This window comes from Physella acuta, unplaced genomic scaffold (assembly GCF_028476545.2).
Source record: "Physella acuta isolate Inbredline_101_S28 unplaced genomic scaffold, ASM2847654v3 ptg000300l, whole genome shotgun sequence".
Classification (NCBI taxonomy): Eukaryota; Metazoa; Mollusca; class Gastropoda; family Physidae; genus Physella; species Physella acuta.
Genome location: NW_026731819.1, coordinates 124,772 through 148,295, shown reverse-complemented (window position 1 = coordinate 148,295; position 23,524 = coordinate 124,772). Strand labels below are relative to the sequence as shown.

General features: G+C 37.5%; 1 protein-coding gene across 4 annotated transcripts in view; it reads left to right on the top strand.

Moving 5' to 3' along the window:
• Positions 1-23,524, top strand: part of LOC131939894 (LIM domain only protein 3) — a 156,519-nt gene that overhangs the window by 118,462 nt on the left and 14,533 nt on the right. The window lies entirely within an intron of this gene.

The window sequence follows — 23,524 nt, the reverse complement described above, 5'->3', positions numbered from 1 at the left end:
GAGTAACGGCTGGAGCTTAAAGGTCCATTTCGAAATTAAGATTCTATCACGGTCCCCGTGCCAGCGGCCTGAGACAACAGACTAGAGGACACACATCATTTGTAGCGTCAAGATGGTGCACCTCCCTGCGCTCGTCTCTCTATCACGGCCCCCGTGCCAGCGGCCTGAGACAACAGACTAGAGGACACACATCATTTGTAGCTTCAAGATGGTGCACCTCCACGTGCTCGTCTCTCTATCACGGTCCCCGTGCCTGAGACAACAGACTAGGGGACACACATCATTTGTAGCGTCAAGATGGTGCACCTCCCTGCGCTCGTCTCTCTATCACGGTCCCCGTGCCTGAGACAACAGACTAGGCGACACACATCATTTGTAGCGTCAAGATGGTGCACCTCCCTGCGCTCGTCTCTCTATCACGGTCCCCGTGCCAGCGGCCTGAGACAACAGACTAGAGGACACACATCATTTGTAGCGTCAAGATGGTGCACCTCCCTGCGCTCGTCTCTCTATCACGGTACTCGTGCCTGAGACAACAGACTAGGGGGACACACATCATTTGTAGCGTCAAGATGGTGCACCTCCCTGCGCTCGTCTCTCTATCACGGTCCCCGTGCCTGAGACAACAGACTAGGCGACACACATCATTTGTAGCGTCAAGATGGTGCACCTCCCTGCGCTCGTCTCTCTATCACGGTCCCCGTGCCAGCGGCCTGAGACAACAGACTAGGGGACACACATCATTTGTAGCGTCAAGATGGTGCACCTCCCTGCGCTAGTCTCTCTATCACGGTCGTACTCTCTCTAGAAAAACTTAAGCAATTGATTAGCATTGTACATCATTGTAATCTACTGATGATATGCGCTCCTTATTGATATATATATATATATATATATATATATATAATCATATATATTATCATATATATTATCATATATATTATCATATATAACATATACACATATATGCTTACACATATATGCTTATATATATGCATATATATATATATATATATATATATATATATATATATATATATATATATATATATATATATATATATACGTATATAGTTTTTATACATACGAATATTAAGTATATACATATATATTTTCACATAAGATTTACAGTTTTTATATTTGTATATATATATATATATATATATATATATATATATATATATATATATATATATATATATATATATATATATATATATATATATATATATATATATATATATATATATATATATATATATATATATATATATAGACAGAGAGAGAGACAGAGACAGAGGGATACATGAACATAATCTATAAATACTTATATTTAGTAATTATACCTATATACTAGGATTTAGTGTTTATTTATAGCCGTCTTACTAGTATACATATACATTTTGTTCAATGCAATAACAGCCTCCAGCTTACTATGAGGCTCAGAGTTAAAATACACATGAAGACCAACAATGTAATCTGGTCACATATATGGTCTCACTCACTATGGCAACAGTGCAGAAGCTTCACCAAATCACCTAAATTATTTTTTTTCTTTTATCAATAGTTTTCTAGTCATGTTTCCTGCTCTCAATACATCCACCCCCTCCACATTACTCTCTAATGATATACAGTACATTCACCCCACCCTCCCTCCCTCCCTCCTAAAGCTTACCTCCATCCTAGTTACTACACATCTTCGATTTCCAATCCCTTAGTCCTCCTACTTTTCAGTCACCCCCTCCCTGAAAAAAAAATCACACACACACACATTTCCTTCTCATTTCTCTCCCCTTGTCGTTTCTATCAATCGCAATTACCTCCCCCTTCCCCGCTCTGACTGTTATTAAGTAACCAGGCGAATCCACTAACCATTTCCTATCAAATTCAGTCCCCTTTACCCCCCCCCCCCCCCACCGGTTCCCCAAGCATCCATTTATCAAGTAATTATTAACCCCCAACATTACTCAATTTTCTACCCACTTCCTCTCTCACAACCACCCCCCCCCCTCCCACTTCCCTCACTCACAATATTTGACTTATTCATATAAGCACGTACCCCAACCCAACGCACTCTCTCTCTCTCTCTCTCTCTCTCACACACACACACACACACGCACTCACATACACATAATCCCACTGATCCCTGGCTCTCTACCCCAATCACTTGCAATATTTGACTTAGTCGTACTCACACACACACACACACACACGCACATCGTGAGTTCCCAAACCCCCACCCCCATCTTCCCCTCCAATCCCTTAACCTTTTCACTTTAAATTATTTTTATAACTATTATTTCACATTCACAGTCAAATACACGTTCAAAAAATAATATTTTAAAAAAGCACTGTATGTGGATTGCTCTCACTATTCTTCCCCTACCACTCCACTCCCCACCCCTAACCCCACATCATCAGTCACACTATAATAAACAATCCAGACAAACACACACACCGACCGTGGGTTCTCATCCGCCACCCCAACACCCCCACCCCCAGTTCACTGCATATCTGTACCCCCACAAACGACTCCCCTGCTATTGACGGTGCCTATCCCCCCCCCCCCAGTTCACTGCATATCTGTACCCCCACAAACGACTCCCCTGCTATTGACGGTGCCTACCCCCACCCCCGGTTCACTGCATATCTGTACCCCCACAAACGACTCCCCTGCTATTGACGGTGCCTACCCCCACCCCCAGTTAACTGCATATCTGTACCCCCACAAACGACTCCCCTGCTATTGACGATGCCTACCCTCACCCCAACACCCCCACCCCCCAGTTAACTGCATATCAGTACCCCCACAAACGACTCCCCTGCTATTGACGGTGCCTACCGTCGGAGCAATGACGCGATAAATAGAATCTCCCTGCCCCTGTTTTTTTTTTGCCTCTAATGAGCCGGGCTGTCTACACGTGATTTGGGCCGCGGGATGGAATTCACTAATTACAAGACATGTTTATCTATCACCGTTGACGTCTCTGCTGGCCTTTAATTAGACTAACATCATCTAGCCCCACCCTAGAGTCTGGCTACCACCCCCTTCCCAAAGTTTTATCATATGACCTATTACTTTTATTATTTTTTTTACATCTGTATATCCGAATTAATTAAATATTATATTAACAAGAAAAAAAATGTTTTACCTCTATTTATTTATTTTTTTTTCAATTGGGAAACTGATAGATGGTTCAGAGGCGGAATTAGAACGTTGGTGGAGATTTGGTGAATTTTTGGTGTTCCCGTGTGTACCATGTGTGGCGCCCCTACCACACCTCACCCAGATCTGCCTTAAAACAAGAGTGGGGTGGTACTTGTTACCCACACAAGACAAACTCCGGGTTGTGCCACACATGGACTGAGTTTTTTTCGGGCGTCTCTAGGGGGGGGGGGGGGCTCTGCCGCACCGAAGAACGTCCGTCGTCGTCGTAGTCCCCCGTTCCCCCCCCCCCCCCCCCCCCCCGCGACGAATTTGAATTTATAAAGAAATTTACTTTTATCAGTTTCTGCCCACCCCTCTAAACTTCAAGTGCCCCCCCCCCTCGGGGGGGAAAAGTCTAAAAGAAACAATGCATATAGACAGAAAAAGAGTTAACGAACGGCGTGGCTGGAAGGTAGAGCTATCCCCTTGAGTCTGTATGTCTTTGAGTCGTCAACCCAGGTAGTTACCTTATACTAGGTCCAAGCAACGACTAATGAAAAATATTAACTAACCTTTACATCTTGAATTATTATGGGACGGTGTGGCCTAGCGGTAGAGAGCTAGACTGTTGACTCGAGAATCTCAAGTTCGAATCCTGGTTCAATTCAGTGGAACGTCCCTGGCTCCACCTAGATCGGATGTGTACCTAACTTACGTTAGGGAAACAAAAGCACCTGAGCCTAGTACTGACCACACTATCCCTTCATATACCGAGGTGTCTGAAGCAGATGAACACTACTTCATCTGCCCGATGTATCTTGTGTACGAAAGGGAAATGATGATGGTGATTGAAACGTTAAATCGTTTCACTGAACTGATCATAATAATGACGTACAGTAAGCTTTACATAGCTTCTTTAATTACTGACTTGAATACATGTGTGTCTACATATCGATGTTTTGTATTAAATATCTTAACTAACCTCCATTATAGATTATTTATTTATTACTAGATTAGCCATGTTTCTAGAATTTAATATTGAAATATCCTTTCTGTGTAATTAATTAAGATAATTTTTAAATTAGTTTATGGAGTTTATTCAATGAACACATATTTTAAAGCTAGAGATAAAGACGATTAAACAAACACCATATCTGATTTAAACTAGTTTTGACACGCACTAATCCTTTCATAAGCATAGGCACCTACTAACCCTTTTATAAGCTTTAGTTACTTTCGGTAACATAAACTGTACAGTAACCGCTTTCAACTTCCTTACATCCTAATGTCTATATCTAAAGGTAAAAACCACCGATCGCATGTCTACACCTATTACCGTATAGACAAAAAGGTGGTATTTTGTTTCCCCCGCTGATAACTCCCACTTTGCTAATTGCCCGTCGAGCTGCCCACTACAACAACTGGTCCTGTATTTATCCTGTCGCGATTAATTTGTTGTTAATGCCGTCTCAGTGTAAACAAAACAAAAAAAAACAAAAAAAAAAACTCGCGAGTGTTTGTGTAACCTTAGAGATGTGTTTATATCATAGGCACACACGACTCGTGGTCTATGTCAACCCGCTGAACCCCATTGTTTGTTTTCACCTCGACTTGCACAACTTTGCTTGGGGGTTGGGGGGAGGGGGGGGGGGAGGGGGTATAGCGTGTTTAAATCATTTTAGATATATTAGTGTGTTAATGTAATATGGTTGAAGCGTTTTTTGAGTGTCCAAAATAGTTATATATATATATATATATATATATATATATATATATATATATATATATATATATATATATATATATGTGTGTGTGTGTGTGTACATATATATATATATACATATATATATATATATATATATATATATATATATATATATATATATATATATATATATATATATATGTATATATTTATATATATTCATATACAAGCTCCGTATTGTTAACTATACAATTACGTCTCTCTCACTCTCTCTCTCTCTCTCTCTCTCTCTCTCTCTCTCTCTATATATATATATATATATATATATATATATATATATATATATATATATATATATATATATATATATATATATATATATATATTATATATATTATATATATATATATATTTACATATATATATTTATGTGTATGTGTGTGTATGTGTGTGTAGTGGTATATATAACTGGGTGTAGCCTACACCACATGGAGCCTGCCCACGGTCATGGGGGAAAACGATTAGTACTCGCTGTACTCTGTGAAAGCTCATTATACCACAAAGGTTAAACGTCAATCTCACTCACCCCCCCCCCCCCCCTGCGTTATGTCGTTTTTCATGCATTGAATGATATGGTCACTGGCATCCACCGTGAAGGGGAGCCGGAGGGATGGAGAGAGAGGTGTAGCATCAAGATATATTTTTTTTAAAACTCGCCCCGTGTTCATGGAATGTCACTCCAACTGTCAAAAGTGGGTGAGTTTTCTCCCCTAGCTAAATTTGGCAGTGTGTGTGTGCGTAAGTCATTATCAGGGTAAAGGTCACCCAGACAATTGGGTATCGCTGTGTTTTGGTAGAGGGATAGGGAAGCGGCTAATTGTAGTGCAAGTCTGACTGCTACATAGTGTGTGTGTGTATTTAAACCCATCTCTAGATGAGAATGTATTTTCATTTGATACAGGCCTACTCTAAAAGAAGTGTTGTTTTTTGTTGTTGTTGTTTTTTTGTTTGTTTTTTTTTTGTTTGTTTTTTTTTGACGTCTAACTTTTTTGGCTAGAAAGGTATTTTGATATTTCATAATTACATTTCTGAATAAAATTGATGTTATATCTTTTTGGACTGGGGTACTAGATAAGTTTTATTTTATTGGGATTTTTTTTTTTTTAATCGTTTCTGTCATTTCCCACGCATAAGGCACAAGGAAAGTCAGTAGCGTAGCGAGGGGGGGGGGGCGGGGGGGGGGGGGGGGACATATGTCCCCGGGCGCCGACCCTAGGGGGCGCCAAAATGGGTGGAAAAATAAATTGAAAGGTTGAGGGGGGTGGAAAATCGAAAGTTTGAGGGGAGGTGCAAGTCGAAAAGTTTGTCCCCGGGCGCCGGGTAGGGTCGCTACGCCTCTGAGGAAAGTGTCGTTTTGTTGTGAATTTGGTTGTTGTTTTTCTTATTTCTGTTGTTTCCCACGCATAGGGAACAAGGAAAGTTTTGTTTTGTTGGGAATGTAGTTTTTTTTTTTAATTTGTTTCTGTCGTTTCACAAGCATAGACAAACACAATCGACTTGGCCAGACACACGCGGCCAATAATTCAATGGCACTGGACTTGGCGATCACCGTAACGACCGCTTCTGGTCTTTCCACCTCATTAGTCCTAACTGGCAACCCGGCTTCCGTTTCCACAACGCCGGTGTTGCAGGAAGACTAACAACCCGTCAAATTATCCTACCCTATACGATGAATGGCTTTGTGTTGTTTGTTTGGTTTTCTTTTTAAATCGACGTTCACATTTGCAAAGACATTTTAATTTTTTAAATATAAATTAAATCAGAATGTCAACGAATATGAAGTAGAGTCAAATATCAAAGATATAGATGAAATAATTTGACGAAATAGAAATAATTTTTATTACGGTTTAATATTTCATGATCTTTCACCAGCTTTTATCTTGATTATACGTAGCCGAGCATACCTTATCCAATTAGCTAAACATTTTAAAAAAGACAAATGTGAAATGTTATCCAATTAGCCAAAGATTTTTAAAAGACAAATATGAAATGGAATCCAATTAGCTAAACATTTTAAAAGACAAATGGGATATTTAAACTGGTAGGTTTTTTAACTTTGAAAATAGGTTTGGTGGGGTTGTTGACGTTTAAGTGTTGTGGGGGAGTGGGTGTTGAAGAGGGGGGGGGTGTTTCAATTAGCAAATAGGCAGGAGATGATTGGGGTGAAATAGTTGAATGGGGGTGGCGAAAAGGGGAGGGGTATAATGATGGGGTGGGGGTTGTAAAAGAGGGAGTTTTTAATTAGCAAAAAGCAGGAGATGAAGTGTGGGTGGGAAAAAAATATGGGGGAGGGGGGTATTTTAGAACAGACTAGATTTATGTTGTGGTTAGTTCTTGCTCATCACTTGCTACTGTGCGCAATGGTACATCGCATGGTCGCTTTGTGAACCCAATGTAAAAAAAAAAAAAAAAAAAAAAAAAATCTAATATTTCACCTCTCACTAACTTTTTTTTAAAAATCTGGCCAGTGGGTGAAACTTGGTAACGATGTGTGAGAGTAGGGAAGGGGGGATGGAGGAGGAGTAAACCGAGGGAGCTGAAGTGAGAACATGCTAATTAATGATTCATGAAATCAGATGCATAAACCACAGTGGCCTGGTCCAGCGGTGACTGATGTTCTTTGGTTCGGCTTTAATCATTGGCCTCATTTCACTCGCTGACTTCCCTCACAGTATAATCCGGCTGCTGAGTCAAGCATGATTTGGTGCTGGTTGTTCCGGCTCCTTAATCCGGCTCCAGCAATGCACCTCGTACATTACTGTTGTTGATAGTGGGTGGAGTCGTTGATGCGAATTTAATGTGAGAAATTTATTTGGCGAGTTGAGTAATATTTTGAGAGATGTTTTTTTTTTGGACGTTCAGTGTTGTTATTGATTGTATGATGGTCAGTCTTGATTGTTATGTTTAGTATGTGACGTGTGTAGAGCAACGTTAAATAAAGCTTAGAGTTACAGTTATGGTAACTACATAAAAGAAATAATGATTATGTAAACTATACACCTACAGTTATGTAAACTAGACCACGGATCTACAGTTATGTTAACTAAATATAAGACCTACAGTTATATTAATGAGATGAAAAGCTATAGTTTCATCAACTACACCATGGACCTACATTATGTTAACTATCTCAAACATTATGTTGACTAGACCATTGACCTTCAGATATATTAACGAAAGCATAGACACACAGTTATGTTAACTAGATCATAGACCTACGTAATGTTACCTAGACCAAACGCAGATAGAACTATCACCTAAATCTAAGCACACCCAGCATTTAAACACATCGAGCCTTTAACTACACCCAATCAGCACACAGTGTTTGATAAATAAGTGCCGTGTTGTACCCAAATAACCTACCATCCCCATGTTAGTTACTCTCATCAGCATCTTCCCGACGTAAACAAGTTCCAATGTCGTGAGCCTAGGTATGAAACACACCATACCAAGACCTAACAACGACATTTGTGCCGTGATCTCATTACTGTTAATTAGACCATACACCCTAACACCATCAAATTCCTCTAGACCAGGGGTCGGCAACCTGCGGCTCGCGAGCTGCATGCGGCTCTTTTGATATCAAGATGCGGCTCTCCAGCTCCTTGAACAAATACTAATAATCTTAATAAAAAAATAAAATATTTGAAATAAAAAAAAATGTTAGTGGCTCTTTAAAACCAGGGAAATTTAGAAAACTGTAACTTTTGGCTCTTCCGCTTCAAAAGGTTGCCGACCCCTGCTCTAGACATATATCGTGATCTTTAACACCCATGTACCGTGAACTTTAACACCCCCTTACCCCCTGCACCGTGATTTAACACACCCCTACCCTCATCGTGATCTTTAACATCCCCTTACCCCCTGTACCGTGATGTTTAGCCCCCACCCCCCTTACCGTGAACTTTAACACCCCCCCCCCCCTTTACCTCTTATTGGCCTAGTCGCTCATTTAGTCTCCATGTTCCTGTTTATTTTTTTTAAACAAAAAAAAATCCCATTCATCTTTTAGCCTTTCTTTATATCCCTAGGGACCCTCTCTGACCCAGGCCTCATTATTTCTTACATTTTACTTTCCCCTCTAACCCCGGCTACCAATTACACGCGCAAAAATGGAGCCAATTAAAGCCAAAGGGGAATATACGTTTTTTTTTCCTCCCTTCACTAGGCGTCTGCCCTAATGAACCGCAGTTTGCCTGATTGCCTTAGAGTCCCTTCTCCTTTTGGATGCTTGATTGTTTGTGGTCCTGGCCACTACCCTTGCCAGTTAAACTTGGCATTGTCTTCGGTGCTTTTGTCTGCCTCTATTTATGTTTAGCGTGTACCGTGTTTCTATAACGGGTAAGGCTTGGCTGCAATTTTTTTTTTCTTAAAGGGTCAAGGGTTACCTAATTAGCCACGTGGGTGTTAGGTTGTGATTGTCAATCCATTGAGAGCCAATTGATTCTCTCGCTCATTAATCATTCAAAACCAGAATCTCTTTTTTCGTGAGGGTTGTTTTTTTTTTCTTTCCCCTTTCTTCGATTCCCTCCCTTACTTCATGCTCCTATGGGCGAGCGAGGTAATTGAAATATGTGTTACTTCTTTGAAAAGTTGAAAATGAGATGTCGAAATGCTTGTCTGTAAGATGCATGTTTCCTTCTTCAATCTTGCCCCCCCCCCCCCCCCCCCCCCATCCATCTCGTCTGCTATTAAAACGGACGCATGGCTGCCTATTTTCTACGGGTTTACGCAACATTAATGTACAGATAAACGAACATCGTTATTACCAGCAACAGTCATGTCTCTCACATCACCATTGGAAGGACGAATCTAGTGAAGGAAGAGCCAACTAACATACATAAGGAAGAGCCAACTAACAAAGAGAAGGAAGAGCCAACTAACAAAGAGAAGGAAGAGCCAACTAACAAAGAGAAGGAAGAGCCAACTAACAAAGAGAAGAGCCAACTAACAAACATAAGGGAGAGCCAACTAACAAACATAAGGAAGAGCCAACTAACAAAGGGAAGGAAGAGCCAACTAACAAAGGAAAGGAAGAGCCAACTAACAAAGGAAAGGAAGAGCCAACTAACAAAGGGAAGGAAGAGCCAACTAACAAAGGAAAGGAAGAGCCAACTAACAAAAGGAAAGGAAGAGCCAACTAACAAAAAGGAAGAGCCAACTAACAAAAGGAAAGGAAGAGCCAACTAACAAAAAGGAAGAGCCAACTAACAAAGGAAAGGAAGAGCCAACTAACAAAAGGAAAGGAAGAGCCAACTAACAAAAAGGAAGAGCCAACTAACAAAAGGAAAGGAAGAGCCAACTAACAAAAAGGAAGAGCCAACTAACAAAGGAAAGGAAGAGCCAACTAACAAAAGGAAAGGAAGAGCCAACTAACAAAAAGGAAGAGCCAGCTGACAAAGGAAAGGAAGAGCCAACTAACAAAAGGAAAGGAAGAGCCATCTAACAAAGGGAAGGAAGAGCCAATCTTGTAATTATATATACAGACGCCTACATGATAATATTATTCGAGGACTCCGTGTTCGAATCCTGTTCTTTGAACAACAAGATTAGAAGCTAACCACACAAAGTTAGCTTTGAAAGTGTGTGGGTTTCACATGTCATAGAGAAAGTTAAGTGCCCAAATGCTAACATTTACTATGGATAGTAAATTCCCTTTTAAACCTGACGGTCTATGGGACAAGTGAAGTGGAGTTCACTTGTTTCTGTGACCTCGACATATGAAGGGATAGTGTGGTCATCACTATGGATGCTAGAGATATTTTGACTGCAGTAGAACTTAATGGTAGTCATTGGCAATGGCTATTATCGAAAGGATTTTGGGGAATTAGAAAATAATAATTCAAACGATGCTTTTCTTGTTAATTCTGTTTTTAAAGTATCTTTAAATAGCTGTTGTTTTCATTTTTGTAACTTCTATTTTTCGAGCTAAACTGTAGCAGAATTGGTTTTAAATTGTTTTGTAGTTATTTTTGCAGGTTTATGCTCCTCGTACTCTCAGCGTTGTCGTTTACCCTCCACCCCCTCCCTTTCCACACACACACACACACACACACACACACATAATCCAATTTTTCATACACGTTATTTCGCTTTACCGTGACTCCGGTTAATCAGGACAGTTATTTAATTCGGCTATATGGTTAAAAAAAAAACAACTATTCCGTCACTGCATTTTTTGGAACTAGCTGGCCAAAGTGTTAACACTTCTGACCTGAGGGGAGGAAAATCGGTGACTTGAGGGTTAGGGTTCGAATCTCGTCTGGTTGTAGATTGCCCTGTCTCTACGGGGACTTTGTGACGAGTCTATGTCTAGCTTGGGTATTGTAATAACTATCTATGTTTATATTTGTTATTTTCATTAACAATGCCTGGCTTCCAAACCCATCTTCAGTGCATCTGTGTGATTTCGCATATTCGGACCAGCCGCTTATTTGGGATCAAACGCCTAACGTATCCCAATTAAGCGGAGTGTACCGTACAGGCAGCTAATGCTACGCGTCATTTTATAACAAGCAGAAAGAACCTTCTTCTTTTCTATATGATCCCATATCTGTTACTAAACACAAATAGATTTCCTAATTTTTTTTACGACATGAATTAAATTTGCATAATGATTCCGCAGGGTAAGAAAAAAAATTAATGTTTATAAAGATGCTGAAACAAAGAAATTATCAAAATGTTTTTTTTTCTTTCACTATAAGAAATCATGAACGAAACAATAAATCTAGCTCATCGCACACTGCAGCATGTCTTTATAGTTTATACCCAGTCCATCTCTGCTTTGAAATTTTCCTCCTCCGTTATTACCATACTCTCCCCTCCCACCCCTTCCAAATCTTTCAACCCCCCTCCCCCCTCTCTCCCACCCCTCCTAACGAACCAGTTTGAGTACAATTGATCCTGGTCGCGAGGAGAAGATGATGAAAAGAAGTAGCCCATTCCGCTAATTGCCAGCCCATCTTGTGGGCATGTCAGGGGTCAGATGGCGATAGTCCCGGGGGGAGATCACTACACAACCACCTCCTGACGATGGCGGAGGAATACATCTTCATTACCGCAAAACCTCCCTCATTAGCTATAATTTGCCGCGCTCAGAGCCTGGCGTTGCGCGTGGGGGTGGGGGGTACGGGGGTGGGGGTGGGGGTGAAAGAAGGAAACACGTGTAAAATAAAGTTTTTGATGATAAAAAAATGTGACCGGGTCATCTAATTTAAGGCTAATTAAATACATCAAAAATATGGCTATTAAGATAAAGTTGGCTCATATTTCGAAAACATTTTTTTTTGTAACCTTATGAAGTGCAAGTGTGCTGTCGTTTGCATACGATTTAAAGCACCCACAGGCAAACAGCGGCTATAAATAAGTTTAGTTTTGTTAATAAAATAAATAGAATACATTGATCTATGAATATGTTTTGTTTTGACCGGGTGTGAACTCGTTTAATGTATGCATAGCTAGGGAGAAGTCGAAATGTGATGTTTTTTTTTTTCAAAAAATGTGGTGATTTGTTTCTGCTTTTCTTTTTTTTTTCTTTTTTTTAAATTAAATCGGAACAATTTTTAGTAGAAAACTTCAATTTGGTATTCTCCTTAGATTTCTACGTCGTTTTTTTTCCCATTTGATAATTTTCTTTCTTCTTTTCTTCCAACAAAGACTTATTAAACAATACATGTAACAAATGCAGTGGTGAATCTAGGGTGTGCCGTAGAGACAATTAGCCCCCGACAGCTAGTACAACGCTTTTATGGAGAAATAATGTTGGATGATTAGATCATTTTGTTGCAAGTTGATGTTTTGTTTATATTTATATTCTGAAAAGAACTTGTTATGTCGATGACATTATAGATGTTGTGTCATTTAACTGCTCTACTTTCTGGATTCTGCTTATCTAGTTTATTAAACTGGTCGTTGAATTGTTCAATTCTTGAATTATGCTGGTTGAATTATTCTGGTGAATCAATGCATCTGGACGTTGAATTGTTCAATTCTTGAACTGTATTGGTCAATTAGTTATGCTGGTCAACCCATTAAGCTGGACGTTGGATTGTTCAACTCTTGAACTCTACTTGTCATTGAGTTATGCTGGTAAATTAATGAAGCTGGTCGATGCAATGTTGTATTGCACTGGTCAATGAATTTAGCGGTCATCGAGCTCTAAACGTTCTTTTTGTGGGCATACATGTTTTATACATCTATCCTTGTTCATTCAATAGCCAGGCTTGTGACTGTTTTGTTTCATTTATTCACGTTATGCCGTTTTTTTTAAGCGCTCGGGCGCCAAATGAATTCATGAGAGGCGAGATTCGAGGTCAGTCTGACCTCTCTGACGTCATTGACGCTGCGAAGGAGCACTTGAGTGGATTTAGACCTGGGGTGGGGTGAGGTGAGGGGGGGGGGGGGGGGGCTGCATTGGACGCGTCTCCCTCGTGCGCTGTGCAACCCTATTAAAGCTGCATTTTAAATATGTGCATAATAATCAATTGTATCAGGGCTAGAGCGGCTACGCCTTGAAAAAAAAACGTGTTTGTTTTTCTTTTCCTTAATCGTTTATTCTCGTGGAATTTGGTTTCCTAAAATAAGATTTATCAAATTTTTAAACGCAATGTAGTTCGTACAAATCTGTTCTAAAATAAGATTTACCCCAATGTTTAAAGTTAATAGAGTTCATTCAAAATATGTTCTAAAATAAGATCTATCCAATGTTTAAAGTTAATAGACTTCATTCAAAATCTGTCCTACGATAAAATTTATCAAACGTTAAAATTCAATAAAATGCATACAAAATCCTCTCTAGATAAGATTTATCAAATGTTAAATACAATACAAATTCTGCTCTAAAATAAGATGTATTCAGTGTTTAAAGTCACTGAAGCACAGACAAGATATATTGGAGATGTGACAACAGGTTGTCGTCCTATATGTAGCAAAAAGAGCGTGGGATCAAAACCAAATGGTTTTGGGTTCATGTTTTTTGTTTTTGTGTTTTTTGTTTTTTTGTGGTGGGAAAGTGATGGGGTTGGTTTATTATTTTTTGGAGTAACTTGATGTTAGTACAATATTTATTAAATTACGTATCTATCTTCCAGTTATTACTTAAAACTAAACTAATTTGTTATAGTTTTTCATGTATATTAGTTCGTTTTTTAATTAGTAAGAAGTATTTTCATTAACAACTTATTGATCTCTTTCTACATTAACTCTACTACTATTAAAAATTTATTTATCTTGCCCTACATTAACTACTACCACTAAAAACTTATTTACCTCGCTCTACTAATAAAAACTTATTTATCTCGCTCGTCTTCACGGACCACTGGAGAGCTTCAATTCTATTGTCTTTATACCCCCCCCCCCAGTACTTCCTGACGACCCTAATCATCCAACTGTAATCCCCCTTTACGTGATGGTAATTAAAGAAACGTAATCAAATAATATTTGACTTCAGTATGTTGAAGACATAAAATTTAATAGAAGCGAACACTCATGAAAAAAAAACAAAAAAATAAAACCTACTACTCGCAATTTTTCAAACTATATCCCAAAATGTCGCCATGGCAATACTGCAAGCTGGGCCAACAATTATAACATAATTACCATAAATACTACCCTTTATTAGTTGCTTCTGTTTTTTTTTGTGTTCGATTGTCATACTTGGATGGGTTTTATTGCCGTACGATTACCTGCGGAGCTGGTCTTTGATGTGGGTCTATAAACTTTGTATCCGGCAGGTTACGTCAAGCTAAAAAAAAAATGTTTATAAAAAACTTCAGTTGTTAAAAAAATTTAGCGTGGAAATAAATTTCATCCCCGCTGTGCAATATAAATCTATGAAGATCTCGAAAGGTTAAATGTATAATTATATTAATTCCTGGAGGAGTTCGAAACCCTCTCTTTTGAATTCGACATCCATTGTGTTGACAACGAATAGATCATTTGTTCACGGGGAGCCTAGACGCGACGGGAAGTTATTTGTTTACAAACAGTTTAATATTGAAAAGGGCAAATTAATTTACAAGTTTTCCCCCCGCTGGGTAAAGAAATGTCATGCGTTTGTCGGGATTAATTTCAGTGTTTGTTAACGCGGGCAGCATTCTGGTTGCACGTCGTGGTGTTGTTTTTTTCGATTCAGGGCGTGTTTCGGTAAATAGGCTGACAACGTCTTCAATTAGTGCTATTATTTTAGCTGGGTTTTTTTTTTCAATTCAATATCGTTTGTAGATTTCGATTATTTTAATAAAATAGAGTGGTCGTTTTAATAGCACGCTGGCGTCTTATTATTTGTTTTAATTTCGAATGAGAGGCGGGAGTCAAGTTTTCGTCATCGTTAACATCATAAAAGGTTCAAAGGTCACTGTGGGACAAAGGCCACTGACCATAAATACCTAGGAGCAGTAACAAGTGTGAGGTCTTTGTTGAGCAAAGGGCAATAACAACTCTGAGGTCTTTGGTAAGTAAAAACGAGCAACTCTAATTAAATACCTTACAATAATCATTGTCTCATCTGAAACTAAAATCATATCCGACATTGAAAATTAAACACTGATGTGATCAAGATAATTATAAATCTTTAATATTTTACAACGATTGTAAACAAATTTGTTTCAAACCCATAACTAACGGTCGGAAACGTAGCCTGACGGACCTTTTTAAAAAAAAATCCCATAAATATAATATATCATTCATATGGTCTACTTTTTATTCGTTAGCGAAGACTTACTCTAATGTTATCCTCTCTTGCGGTATCGCCTTCGTTATCCATTATTTTAATGACTCAGTTGTAAGGTCAAATGTATCCGATTTGAGTTGCATAAATGATAACGTGTTGATGACGTTGATGTATTGTTTTATTACGGTAAAATGTCAAACGGGATGTCTTTTAATTAAACAAATTAATATGAAGAAGAAAAAATGGTGCGGGGGAGGGGGTTTAAGGAAATATAATTAGATTTAACCACGTGATGTGGGTATTCAGTTTATAACTTTGTGGATCTACGCTTAGAACCTAATGAAATTCCTTCATTTAGCATCTGGTGAATATAAATCCTACGTCTTGTATCTAATGAAAAACGTCCTACATTTAGAACTTATGGAATATCTCCATCTTTGACTTAATAAAATGCAAATCTTGTATTAGGGACTGAAATTACCCAAAAATCCTAATAAAACATATCCTACGTTTATGACTGAAATGACCTAGGTCAAAGAACACCAAGCACGCAGATCTCCTAAGTGCTCCAGTGCTTACTATTTGAACAAAAAAAAACACATCTCAATTATATCAATTGCTTGGCATAATCTCACATTTCTCTCCCCTTTTAAAAAAAAAACAAAAAAATTTCTTTACCACATTCTCATCCTGTTTGCGTGATTCTGGAACGCCAAACGATATTCCCAAACATTTTTTTTTCTTAAACCTCCCCGTGTTTGCGTGTTTATTTTATTCCATTTTAGTCGCTGCTGACCTCATTAAAAGAAAGCACCGCGTCTTTCCATCGCTAATAAGCAAACTGATTTTGTCTAATTAGTTTTATCATTCGGACGTGGGGGAAAAGGGCAATTACTCCCTTCTTTCCTTTCGTTATACTCCTTTATTTACATGTGTAAGCTTGTTAAAAGGGAGAATCATTAAGGGTCTGTATATTTTTAATTTTTTTTTACCTCCCCTTTTATAACTTTTATTATCTCCCCCATCCAAATTACGGTTTATTTATCTCGGCAACAAGGGGCGGTAAGGTGATCTGGGGGAAGGATGCTAATTAAGTTTGTTTTAAACCCCTTTAATTTGAGATTTCTCTGCGCCCCGTTCAATCCACCGCGCTAATGAGCATGTGCATTTTAAAACACGGGGTGGGGGGTGGGGGGGGGGAAGATGACGTGGCAAGGGGGTGGGGAACCTCACTGTGAGGGGGTGAGTGGAATCGATGCATGTCTGTATTCTCCATTGGAGGTCTCCATTGCCTCCACATTAAATAAGCCTGTTTTTATCTATTGTTCTTTTTTATTTTTTAGCTATCTATTCGGTAAGCCTATTAGGTAGGATTTCCTAGGGTGAGCTAGTGGGTAATATTTAACAACGATCCTTCTATTTACTCTTATATATGTGTGTGTGTTTGTGTGCGTACATGCATGCGTGTGTGTGTGAGAGTGTGTGTGCAAACAGTAAAATGGCATTCTATACATATCTATAATATATTCGTATAGATATTAGGGACAGGAGTGTGTGTGTGCGTGCGTGGGTGCGTGTGTGTGAGTGTGTGTGTGTATACATTTATGCAAACAGTAAAATGTCATTCTATGCATAATATATACGTATAGATGTTAGGTACAGAAGAGGTTAGGTGACTGATATATTAAAAACCTTGCGTTAAAAAAATGAAGTTCGTAGTAACTACAAAAGTAAGGCTATACGCGAGAATAGCTTGAAAATAGTTGAGCATAAAGTACAAGTTACTATCTGAAATAGTAGAGTACAAACTCTCATGTGTCAGCCCAGAGATCATCAATCTCATAGCCTGTTAAATATTTAAACAAAACTTAATTGGAAAAATCTGCCTACCGTGCTCGACAAATTAATACAAAATGGCTGGGAAAAAAAAAGATGGATTAGATTATAAAACACACGGTGAGAGAAAGAGCGAGCGAGAGAGGGAGTGAGAGAAATGGATAGTGCGCCGTGGATGACAAATTAGAGAAACTGCTAATTGGCTGTAGAGGCGTTACCTGGTGAAGGTGTCAGCCTGCTCAAGAGATTGGTCATCCCCCCTCCCCCCATCTCTTCAGTCTACTGTATAAATTGGCAATCTGTGGTGCAGTCTCTCTTTTACATGTTGTTCTTCCCTTAATTATGGACCTGATTAGCTCCCCTTTTCTTCACTCTTTCTTTTTTTTTCTTTACCTTCTCTCCCTAATTTACTTTTCTCGATTAATTATTACTGCGGATTTCACCCACAGCTGTGTGTGTTCAACCAATTTTTTTTTATAGAAACACGCCCCTCTTCCACACACTTTTTTAAGCTTAATTAGGCATGTATGTGCGTGTGTGTGCGTGTATGTGCGTGTGTTCAGAGTACATTTGTATCAATACTTTACGGACAAAAGCTACAATTATAAAGATACATATACACTATGAATTAATATATATGATTGTATTTATATGAATTTATATATATATATATATATATATATAAATATATAAATATATATATATATATATATATATATATATATATATATATATATATATATATATAAATTCATTTATATGCCTACACATTTACGCCTATGTTCACGCATATTCCTCAGTACACACACATTTAGCATTATTCGATGCATAGCCTAAATATATAGATCTACAGTTATAAATACGACTAATATATATATATATATATATATATATATATATATATATATATATATATATATATATATATATGTATATATATATATATATATATATATATATATATATGTGTGTGTGTGTGTGTGTGTGTATTTATGTATTTATGTGTTTATTTATTATTTATTTGTTTATTTATTTATTTATTTAATATTTATTTATTTATTTATTATTTATTTATTTATGCATTTATATATATATATATATACACTGATGTATATACGTATATGCATACACATGTACACCATAAGCATATAATGTATATCTCATGAGAGCCGTAGCCTATATTTTCTGCTAAATGAATTACAAAAAGAATCAAAACAAGCCGACACTAATCATAATTATCATTTAACACTTAGTGTTGTTGTTGTGCCAATGTCCCTTGTACCAAGTGATGAATGTCTATTAACATGCTAGCATTGTGTTAACCCACCACGTACCAAGTGATGAATGTCTATTAACATGGTAGCATTGTCTAAACCCAACTCGGATCTGCAACAAAAACAGGGTTAAAGTACATCCGCCATTTTTCCAGAAGGTTCTGGTGTTTCTGTGACCGTCCCCGGGGGGAGCAGAGAATGAACGACTGGTTATGGCTTATGGTCTGATCAGGGTTTTACTGCGGGCTGGGGGTGGGGATAATTGTGGACGCCCTGTCGTGCGGTGGGGTGGTAAATTTTAATTGGCGCTTGACGTATTAATTATGCATGTTTTACTTACTGGTGTAGGGTATGTTAATGATGTCATGGATTTGGGCAGGGGGAGTATTGTATGTTGGGTAGGCTGAGGTTTTGTAATGTAGTAGTCACCGGGGGCGTAGGTAGGGTTTCGTCTTGACGGGTGGAGATAAAAAGAAATATCCAATTTTACAATACATGTATATATATATATATATATATATATATATATATATATATATATATATATATATATATATATATATATATATATATATATATATATATATACATACAGTGACGGCGTGGTCGGTAGAGTGCTAGACTGCTAACATGAAAGTATCGAGTTTGAATCCGGGTTAAAGTCCACCCAGCTGTTATGGGTATCTAACTCACTTAAAGGAAAGTAAAGACGCCTGTGAATAGTGCTGACCACAGTACTTCATATGCCGATGTCACTGAAACAGATGAACTCTACTTCATCTTTCCCATGTGTCTTGGGCATGAAGTTGGAGATTTTGTTTTAATTTCTTTTTTAGGACATTGACAGTTATAAAATTGAATGGAACATGAATGCACTGTCGTAAATTGCTGTAATATATCGAGACGTGATGCGCTTTGTGTGGGTGGGTAGGGGTAACCCAACACCCCCACACCCACCCACCCCACTAGCTCTAACATAACCTTTAATCTAGGGTGGTGTTGCGGCATGGAAACTTAGCTAAACACGTGTTTTAACCTAAAGTAACATTACATATTTAGTTTTTAAAATTATCATTCCTCCAAGCTAAATTAATTTTTAAAATACTGACATTTAGCATACGCCATCCTTGTGTGAGCAAATGTAGTTGAATTTCATCTCAGGTATATTACTGAACTTCAAACAAATAAATTTTTGCTCGGCTTTTATAAATAACTTTTCTAAAAGGCTGACGTACTGGTTAATTAAACGTGTTCTATAGATGAAGATCCATTCTAACATTTAGAAATTTGTTTTATTCTTTTTTTTTAAACCTCTCAAGAAGATATATTTTAGATCCAAAACGAGGCTGAATTTTTTAGTAAAACTCTAATTCTCTCGAACCTCCACGAGTCATGCATTGTTAATTACGCATGTTACTGATACGTGGATGGTGGAGGGCTTGAAATATCCATGGATAAAGGATTGCCTCTGGATAAGTCCTACCCTTTCTTTTTTCTTCCTCCCATGCTATTATGTTTTAGATTTTTAATTAGCGTTTAAGCTTACTTTTTACTTGATCATGCAAGTTTAATTAGTTAAATGAAGAAGACGAGGATTTTAATTACGTAACATGCCATTCGCGAGCTGTGGATTTTTAAAGATTTTTTTTTTGTAAAACGACATTTGTGCGTTTTAATTACTTTTTTTTTTTAGATTTCGAAATTGAAAATTTTCAAATATTATCTTTAATAAATCATTTTCTTCTGACGTCTTGTGCTTTAGTCATCCTGTCTGTGATTGGTCAATTTCGATTCAGTAGGAGTTCTTACATTGTGTTGTGTAGTATATTATGTCTATATATATATATATATATATATATATATATATATATATATATATATATATATATATATATATATATATATATATATATATATATGTGTGTGTGTGTGTATGTGTGTGTGTGCGTGTGCGTATGTATGTTTATGTGAAAATGTATATATGAATGTTTGTTTATGTATATATGTATTTGTATATATGTGTGTGAATGTATGGTTATATGAGTGTAGATGTGTAAGCCTATGAGTGTATTTTATGTAACTAACGTGTTAGCTTTTATGGCATAAAATTGTATCTTTTTATCTCCATTTCCAAATGCTGCTGTATTAATTATACATGTTAATTATTTTACATTGACTAAATTCTGCAAGCCATATTGTTATGCTAAAATTTGATAAATTATTATTTGTTTTTATAAATGAAAATCAATTTACATAATATGCTAAATTCTGCAAGTCAAATTGTATTCTAAATTTGGTGTATTTCCGTTAACAAAAAATGACTTCCCTTTAAATATCTATCATTCCGTTTCCTGGAAAATATATCTCAGCCTTTACATCACTGTAAAATAACGACAACTCGTGACGAGAAAGATATGATTAGAGTTATTGTTACTGCAGCCCCCCAAAAAAAAACACAATCAGTTAATGCCCCTTGATGTAATGAGAAATATTTCCTTTTAAGTCACGTTACTGGAATTAATATTTTATAAAGCTCAAAATCGAATCCTATTGTAAAACATTAACATGGGCCGGGTCGATTACACAATGGTATTGTGAAAGCTAATATCTATTCGGATTAACTTTTATTGTTGGAAATGTCCGATTACTTGCCTCGGGGCAAGCCGATACATTTCAATGAAGGTTAAAAAAACGAATTTCGACGTTTTAGAATGTTATTCGTTAAAAGAGGTCGTGTGTGTTTTAAAATTAAGTTGAATAATTAATTAAAGTTCGTTTTACTTGCTTTTCCGCGGGTAATTATTACCATAATGGAAGTGCGGCATAATTTATAAGCACGGGTAATGCCGTTTACAAAAACAACAAACCGTATGTTTGGTGGCTCGATGCGATTTGTTTTAATTAGATGCCATGGTAGACAATCGCCACTAATTAAGACAGAAAGTCCGAGTCTTAAAACCCGGCATGTTTTATAGTGCATGGGTTGCGTCCCTTCGCTTAACGCCCTTGATGGCCCGTGATTGGAGCTCGCGCGCGACCCCATGCGCGCGCACACGCGGTAGAAAATAAAAACAGATTAAGCAAATGAAATAAAACCGAGGGTTTTTTTTTTGTCTTTAGTGATGAATGATACGCCTCTTGCCATAAGCCTTTAGCGCCCGGGGGTCTGTGGAAGTGAGAGCGTCGGACGCCCTGCGCATGTACTGCACGAGGTCCTCACGGCAGGAACTAACCCACCATCTGTCAGTGGCCAGTTGTGCGCATGCGTCCTACACATACGCATTCTGTTGCCATTCTTGGGAAAATAAGAACTCCGAATTCATTTTTTTACCATTTCTATACTTAATAATATTTCGGCTTTTGATTACCTGATTTGATTTTCTAAAAATAAAAATAAACTCAATTTTTTTTTCTTTTATTTGAATAAATAAGTGAACCTTTAAAAGCTATATTTTAAATAGTCTTTTTTTGGCTAATAACAGAAGTTAATTAGGTGCCTTATGTGTTGGATTTGGCTGAAATTTAATTAAAGATTGAACGTCATTTCTCATACTCAACCAGCTGGTTCAAACAATTATTTTTATTCACTCGATGTTTACGATATTCACATCTTGAATTGTGTGCGATCTGTGAATAAGAAAGAAAATACAAGTCGCCACGAACATCAATTAGATAAAGTTGTAATTAAGTTGGGTGATGGTGTGAACTGATGTTAAGGCCTGGGTACACACCTCTCGTGTGTGTTGAGCTGTGTTCACGTGATACGACACGGTTGTGAGTTTGATATTAAGAGGTGCAGGCTATTCACGCGTGACGTAGGCTCTGTGGTTTATACATTTGTGGAATATTAACATTAGGTAAGTTCGAATATTTTTTAAATATATATTTATAAACGACCAACAAGTCAACTGTATGCGTATTTACTTATTTAGTTAACTACCAGTAACCTAACACCCCTTTTTTTAAGAAGATTCGGATGATTTTAGATACCGATGTCCTATAATAGACGCTTCCATAAAATAGGTGCGTTGGGTTGTTAGTAGTATTGTAATCTCGACTAATTTTATGGTTAGAAATGGTTAGGCGTATGGTAGGACCAGGGTTGGGGTTAGGGTTAGCGACAGGGTTAGCATTCACATTAGCCAGCCATGTGTGTATTTAGTTAACTATCACCCCTTGTTTAAAGAAGATACCATTATCGGACCCTGGTATAAAATTCCCCCCCCCCCCCCGAAGATTCTATTATTGTTCCATTTTCGGACACTGGTTTAAAAAATCCATGAAATCCACCCTCTAACCCAAATCTAGTCTTAGTCATAACACTAAAATAAATACTACTATACTACACTGCTTACCTGTTACTACACATATTTTTAGGGTCAGGGAGAAAATAGTTTTTATAAAACTCAGGTATTTTTCTTACTACCTGTATGGTTAAAAACCGAGGTTGTTGAGTAGATGTAAATCAGGGGGGGGGGGTAATTGTCTGTTACAAGATCGTCCCTAGTCATTTCAAAATGTATAAAACTTAGTTCAGTGTTAACTGTTTTACTTCAGTATGAACCAACTCTAGACACGTCTTTACAATTTAAAAGTTTATCCGTATGGTAAAATGTTATAACCGGTATTAATTTATTTTTTACAGCAAACCCAATTTAATTATTCTATTTTATTTTTAAATTAACTATTTTAATCAAGACAACACAATAGATTTTGGCCTGACGTGAAAGGGGGGGGGGGGGAGAGATGGGTGTACGGATGTACCAATCATCCAGTATCGTGAGGGTAGTTCATCGATCTAATCAAACAATCATTTCCTTTACTGCCAAATT